Source organism: Saccopteryx bilineata, chromosome 5, assembly GCF_036850765.1.
Source record: "Saccopteryx bilineata isolate mSacBil1 chromosome 5, mSacBil1_pri_phased_curated, whole genome shotgun sequence".
In the NCBI taxonomy this organism is placed as follows: domain Eukaryota; kingdom Metazoa; phylum Chordata; class Mammalia; order Chiroptera; family Emballonuridae; genus Saccopteryx; species Saccopteryx bilineata.
Window position 1 is genome coordinate 167,551,602 of NC_089494.1, and position 7,132 is coordinate 167,558,733.

The following is a 7,132-nucleotide window of genomic DNA, read 5'->3' on the forward strand; positions in this document are numbered from 1 at the left end:
CACAGCCGCCGGGGCGGGGCCAAGTGGGGGCGGGGCCAAGTGGGGCGGGCCCAAGTGGGCGGGGCCAAGTGGGCGGAGCAGATGGGGCGTGGGAGAGAGACCAGAGCGCGGTGGGCATGTTTTCCGGCGTTTGTGAGACTACAGAAACTGTGTGTGTGTGAGTGTGTGTGGTGAGAGACAGGTTTCATGTACATAAGGAAGTTTTTGATTGTGTATAAGAGATTGTATGTGTAAGACAGACTGTGAGAGATCACGTGTGTATGAGACATTTTGTGTGTGTGTGTGTGTGTGTGTGAAGCACACACACTCTCCAGTGGGGTCCCAGTTTCTCACTGTCACTGGGTGTGTGTGGGGATGCTGTTGGCTGCCAGCTTGAGTCTCTGTCTGTCCTTTCCAAGTAATACACTTTTCTCTTTTTTCCTTTTGTCTCCTCCCTAGTATCTCTCTGAAGATCTGTGTCTGTTTCTCGTTTGAGTGCTTCCCTGGTGTCTGTTGGCTGTTGGAGCCTTCGGTGGTGTAGCTGTCTACCTTTGTGTGTATTTCTATAAATGGGCAAGACTATCCCTTTCAGTGGATGGTAAGGAGGACACAACTAATTTGTAATTCCTTTTCTTACTACCTGTGATATTGTGGTTTATAATAATATACATTTGGTTTTTATTTCCATTTCTGGCACAGAACTTGTAGAACCTTGGAATTTCTACATAAGAAGAGTGACAAACATGCTGTTTGCTATATTAATGAGGTGACTTTTGAGAAGCCCCAAGCCAATTTAAGGATAGGAGAACCAACCATGGGGTTAGAGAATTGGAACTTTCAGTCCCATCCCCTGACCTCTGGGGATTGGGAGGGAGAGGCTGGAGTTTGGATCAATCACCTATGGGCAATGGTTCAATCAATCATGCCTTTGTAATGAAGCCTCAGTAGAAGGCTTAAAGGATTTGGGTTTGGAAAACTCATGGAGATGTGGAGAGAATAACACTTCCAGAAAGACCCAGGAAGCTCTGTTCCCTTTTCCACACACCTCACCCATGATACCTTTTCATCTAGCTATTCATCTGTACTGTTTATCATAGCCTTTATAATAAACTTGTAAAAGTAAGTAAATGTTTCTCAGTTTATCACTGGCCCCCAAAGTCCCAGTGCCTCATGCTTCAAAAGGCCAAAACTCAAAACGTCAGAGTTTGGAGTAAGAAAAGTTTAATGATCAAGAAGATAGGGGCCCTAGAAGTTCCTCAGATTTGTCTTAAGGAAGTACAGAGTTTAGGTTTCTTTTATGTCAAGGGAAGGGAAAAATGGGAGGAGCTAGATTAATGACCAAGTACAGGAAGACTGAAAAACCTCTAAATCTCCTTGTTCTTAGTCTGTTGACCCCCGACGGTTCTGAGTCTAGTGTTGAGGCTCCTGAAAATCTTTGATAAGCTATCATTATTTCTGTATAAATTTCTCCCACCAGTTTGAGAAAGGGATCTTCCACAAGGGGCTGTTCTTTCAGAAACTTAAGCAGCAGCCTGACCAGGTGATGGTGCAGTGGATAGAGCACATGACTGGGATGTGGAGGACCCAAGTTTGAAACCTAGAGGTCGCCAGCTTAAGCACGGGCTCATCCGGCTTGAGCACGGGCTCACCAGCCTGAGCAAGAGGTCGCTGGCTTGAGCGTGGGATCATAGACATGACCCCATGGTTGCTGACTTTACCCCAAGGTCGCTGGCTTGAGCATGGGGTCATTCACTCTGCTGTAGCCTCCCTAGTCAAGGCACATATGAGAAAGCAATTAATGAACTACTAAGGAATCACAACAAAGAGCCATAATGAAGAATTGATGCTTCTCATCTCTCTCCCTTCCTGTCTGTCCTTATCTGTCTCTGTCTCTTTCTCTGTCAAAAACAAAAAACAAAAACAAAAAAACGTAAGCTGCAACTAAAATTCCCCTAATAATTAGCATATCTATAGCAGAAGCTATAAGCCTGAAGGACTTGGGAACAATCCAGGATGAAATAAGATGGTGTCAGAGAGACTGAGCATTTCACTCTGTTACAAATTCTGCGAGCACTATAGCAAATTAATCAAACGAGGAGATGTATGGAAACGTTCAATTTATAGTTAGTAGGTCAGAAGTACAGGGAACCGCTAGGACTTGTGACTGGCATGTAAAGTTGGTATATGAAGGGGGGGAATCTTGTAGGATGGAGCTTTTAAGGAGTGAGCTCTGTGATCCATCTCCAGGTAGATAGTGTCAGAATCCAGTTAATTCATTGATGATGATGGAAAACATTTATCAAAGTACAATACCCATTTTGTTAAAAGGAAGTTGAGGGATATTTAAATAAAATATCAAATTCTGTATATCTCTATTTTGAGAATATAATATAATGGACTATATATAGATAAATGAGGCAACTTGACAATTTTCATGTCTAGGTGTGAATAACAGTAAGAGTTATTTGGGATCTTCTATTAAACTGTGTTGAGTCTCAGAGAGGGAATTAAAGTAGGCAGGAACTTAAAGGCTTATTTTAAAGAACTTTTTCTGTTTTTGGTAATCAATATTATAGAAACTAGAAAATATGCCTTTGAATATCACAAATTAAAGAGAGTAAGAATCTGTTTTATTTCTTTCTTAAAAACCTAGATAAAATATTTAATATTACAGTTGACCCCTGAATAGCATGGGTTTGAACTGCATGGCTGCACCTGTATACAGTTTTTTTTTTTTTAATAAATATACAGTTGGCCCTCCCAACTTTGGATTGGCCCACGGTCAGGAATCTGAGTATGCAAAGGACTGACAAGTTATAAGTGGATTTTCAACTTTGTAGGTGGTTGGTGTCTCTAACTTGCCTTTGTTGTTCAAAGGTCAACTGTGTGCGTATGTGTATGTACATATCTATATCTATATCTATATCTATATCTATATCAGCAGTTCTCAACCTGTGGGTCGCGACCCCGCGGGGGTTGAACGACCAAAACACAGGGGTCACCTAAAGCCATCGGAAAATACATATTTATTATACAATACATATTTATTATACAATACATTTTTAAATAAAATATGTATTTTCCGATGGCTTTAGGCGACCCCTGTGTTTTGGTCGTTCGACCCCCACCAGGGTCGCGACCCACAGGTTGAGAACCGCTGATCTATATCTATATCTATATCTATCTACATATATCTATATCTATATTTACATCTATCTAATCTATATCTTTATCTATGTTTCTGATTTTATATATAAACAAATGTCACCATGGGAACCCCAAAACATTCCCTGATGGGACTCATTGCACTCCTCAAATGGCAGCATTTTTATTGAAATTTTGCTTTGGCTTTTAGTACTCTTTCTTACAAAAAGCGGCTTTTTATATTTTTGAAATAAAATTTTAGGATTATTTATAGTGCTACAGAAAACAGCCTTTTACTGCCAGCTCTAGGGCTCAAGGCACTTTTTTTTAATTTTAATTTTTCAATTACAGTTTACTGTCAATATTACTTTGTATTGATTTCAGGTGTATAGCATAGTAGTGAGACAATCATATACTTTACAAATCATTTCCAGTACCTACCTGGCACAATACATAGTTATAGCAATATTATTAACTATATTTCCTATTTTGTACTTTATTTACATCCCTGTGACTATTTTGTAACTACCAATTTGTACTTAAACTCTTTACCTCTTTCACCCAGTCCCCCAACCCTCTTACCCTCTGGCAACCATGGACTACTCTCAGTGTTGGTGAGACTGTTTCACTTTTTCTTGTTTGTTTTTTATGTTCTTTAGATTCCACATATAAGTGAAATCATATGGTATCTGCCTTTCTCTGACTTATTTCACTAAGCATAATACCCTCTAGGTCCATCCATACTGTTGCAATCGTAAATTTTATTCTATTTTATAGCAGAGTAATATTCCATTGCATATATGTACCTTCTCTTTTTTATACAATTGTCAATTGGTGGGCACTTGGGTTGCTTCCATATCATTTTTTCCCCTGAACTGTATTAGTCTTTTTTTTTTTTCATTTTTCCGAAGCTGGAAAGGGGAAGGCAGTCAGACAGACTCCCGCATGCACCCGATCGGGATCCACCCGGGATGCCCACCAGGGGGCGATGCTCTGCCCCTCTGGGGCATCGCTCTGTTGCATCCAGAGCCATTCTAGCGCCTGAGGCAGAGACCACAGAGCCATCCCCAGCCCCAGGCCATCTTTGCTCCAATGGAGCCTCAGCTGCGGGAGGGGAAGAGAGAGACAGAGAGGAAGGAGGGGGAGGGTGGAGAAGCAGATGGGTGCTTCTTCTGTGTGCCCTGGCCGGGAATCAAACCCGGACTCCTGCACGCCAGGCCGACGCTCTACCGCTGAGCCAACCGGCCAGGGCTGTATTAGTCTTTTTGCAGTCTCTTCCAGTTAACTATTTCTGTTTGCAGGTGATAAAATATCTAAGGAATCTATTTCAAATGTTGGCTCTGCTGTGAGCATGGTCTTCCCCTTTACTTCAACTCAGAATTAAAACTTTTTGTGTGTGTGACAGAGACAGAGAGAAACAGAGAGAGGGGCAGATAGGGACAGACAGACAAGAAGGGAGAGAGATGAGAAGCACTGTAGTTGTTTATTGATTACTTTCTCATATGTGCCTTGATGGAGGGAGGGTGCTACAGCAGACAGAGTAACACCTTTCTCAAGCCAGCGACCTTGGGCTCAAGCTGGTGAGCCTTGCTCAAACCAGATGAGCCCGCACTCACCCCAAGCGTGTGACCTTGGGGTTTCAAACCTGGGTCCTTCGCATCTCTGTCCAATGTTCTATCCACTGCGCCACTGCCTGGTCAAGCAGAATTAAGACTTTTGATCCTTGTTTTTTATATTCCAGCCCCAGTAGTTTTCACTGTGGAAGTGATCTGAAGACAGTGTTATGCTTTATAGTAGTGGTCTACAGACTGGCACCAGCTTCTCCAGAAACACTTTTAAGGATGAATTTAAATGTGTATTAAAATAGGAGGCATTCTCTCAAATGAGTTTAAATGCATTTTATTTTTAGACAATGTACATGACATGTTTTGTCTTGAAAACAATGCCTCTACTCCAAATAAATCAAGGTCAAAATAAATGAAAATCTTAAGATATCATCAGTCCTATTTTTCCTAGTCCTGTTGTATGAATGAAAAGCACATCCAGTTATGATGACAGGTCATAGATAAAAACTGCCAAATTTGTTAACATTTTTCCATTTTTAAACCATCCTTAAAGAAAAGCATATATGAAATCACACTATCCTCATGGTAGTTCAGCAGAGCAATCCAGCCAATCTAGACTCATGGTTTCAGTAATAGAGGTTTTTTTTTTTTTTAAATTTAAGTGAGAGGAGAGGAGACAGACACTCCCACAAGTGCCCCGACTGCGATTCACCTGGCAACCCCCTGTCTGGTGCCCATGCTTTGTCCATCTGGGGCCCATGCTCGCAACTGAGCTATTTTTAGCACCCAAGGCAGAGACTCTGCGGTGCTATCCTTAGTGCCCAGGGCCAATGGGCTCTAATCAATTGAGCCATGGCTGTGGGAGGAGAAGAGAGAGGGAGAAAGAGAAGAAGGGGAGGGGGAGGAGGAAGAGAGAAGGAGACGGTTGCTTTTCCTGTGTGCCCTGACTGGGAATTGAACCTGAGACTTCCACATGCTTGGTTGACACTCTACCACTGAGGAAACTGGCCAGGGCCTGTTTTTGAAATTAGCAAAGATGTGCTTGATTTGTTCTATAACCTCTGTCACAAAAGACTACTATTTTTGTTCTCTCTTCAAGTTTCCCTTTGATTGGTTTCATGTAATCTTTCATGTACGTTTTGTAGGCATCTTTTGTGAAGCTGGTTTCCTGCACATGACGGTTTATGACAATTTCAACTCTATTGATTACTGTACTAGTGGTTTCTTTGCCCTCGAGGCCTTCAGTGGAGGCATTTTCGCCAATAAGTGAGTCATCAATGTTACCCTCTGTCCTACTGACCATCTTCCCTTCTACCTCAAGGCACAGCCAGCCTGTGATCTCCTGGATCTTGTAGATATTGAAGAACATCTCATCATGGCTGATAAGGTCCTGGTAGATGATTATGATGGTGGCTGGAAGGAGATGACAGCAGCACTGGCTTAGAAAGAGCCTGGAGCTCCCAGTGAGCAAGTGCAGCTGGATGGTTGGGGGAGAGGGGAGCCGGTGGAAAAGCTCCATATTTTGACTATTGTAAATAATGGTGCAATGAACATGGGAGTGCATATATTCTTTCAAATTAGTATTTTGGGTTTCTTTAGGTAAATATCCATAATTAGAATCACTAGGTAGGTCATAAGGCAGGTTCATTTTTAGTTTTTTGAGGAACCTCCATACTATTTTCCATAGTGGTTGCACCAGTCTGTATGCCCACCGAGAATGCATGAGTTTTTCCTTTTCTCCATGCTGAAACTTGTTGTTTGTTGATTTATTGATGATGGTGATTTTGACAGGTGTGAGGTGATATCTCATTGGGGTTTTAATTTGCATTTTTCAGGTGATTAGTGACATTAAGCATCTTTTCATTTGTCTGTTGGCCATCTGTATGTCCTCTTTGGAGAAGTGTCTATTCAGGTTCTCTGCCCATTATTTAATTGATTTTCTTTTTTTGTTGTTAAGATGTATGAGTTCTTTATAAACTTTAGATATTAACGCCCGTATAGAATGTGTCTTTGGTGAATATCTTCTTCCATTTAGTAGGTTGTCTTTTTGTTTTGTTGATGTTTTCCTTTGTTATACAAAAACTTTTAAGTTTTATGTAGTCCCATTTGTTTATTTTTCTTTTGTTTTTTTTTAAGGCACATTTTGAAGTTCTTTCTCTTTTGGCTTGTGTGTGATTACTTGATAAAAAAAGTTATGCACTCTTCAATCAGGCTACAGAGTGAACAGAAACTCTTTGTGTACAGGAGGGTTCCGAAGGCACAGAGTATATATAGGGGAGCAAGCAGAAAAGGTTTTACAGAGTTTAGTGTTCTTCAACTTAAGGGACAAGCCTTGCAGAAATCCTGTAGTCTATCCTCTCTAGTCTTTTGGTGATTCAGGCTTCTTCTTGATAGTTTGAAAAGTATATTTATTCAGTATTTAGCAGGTATTTATTGCACATCAC

At 41.1% G+C, this 7,132-nt stretch overlaps 1 pseudogene; it reads right to left on the reverse strand.

Annotated features, from left to right (window-relative positions):
- Nucleotides 1-5,207: 5,207 nt before the first annotated feature.
- LOC136306199 (translationally-controlled tumor protein-like) lies at nucleotides 5,208-6,087 on the reverse strand (annotated as a pseudogene).
- Nucleotides 6,088-7,132: the final 1,045 nt, after the last annotated feature.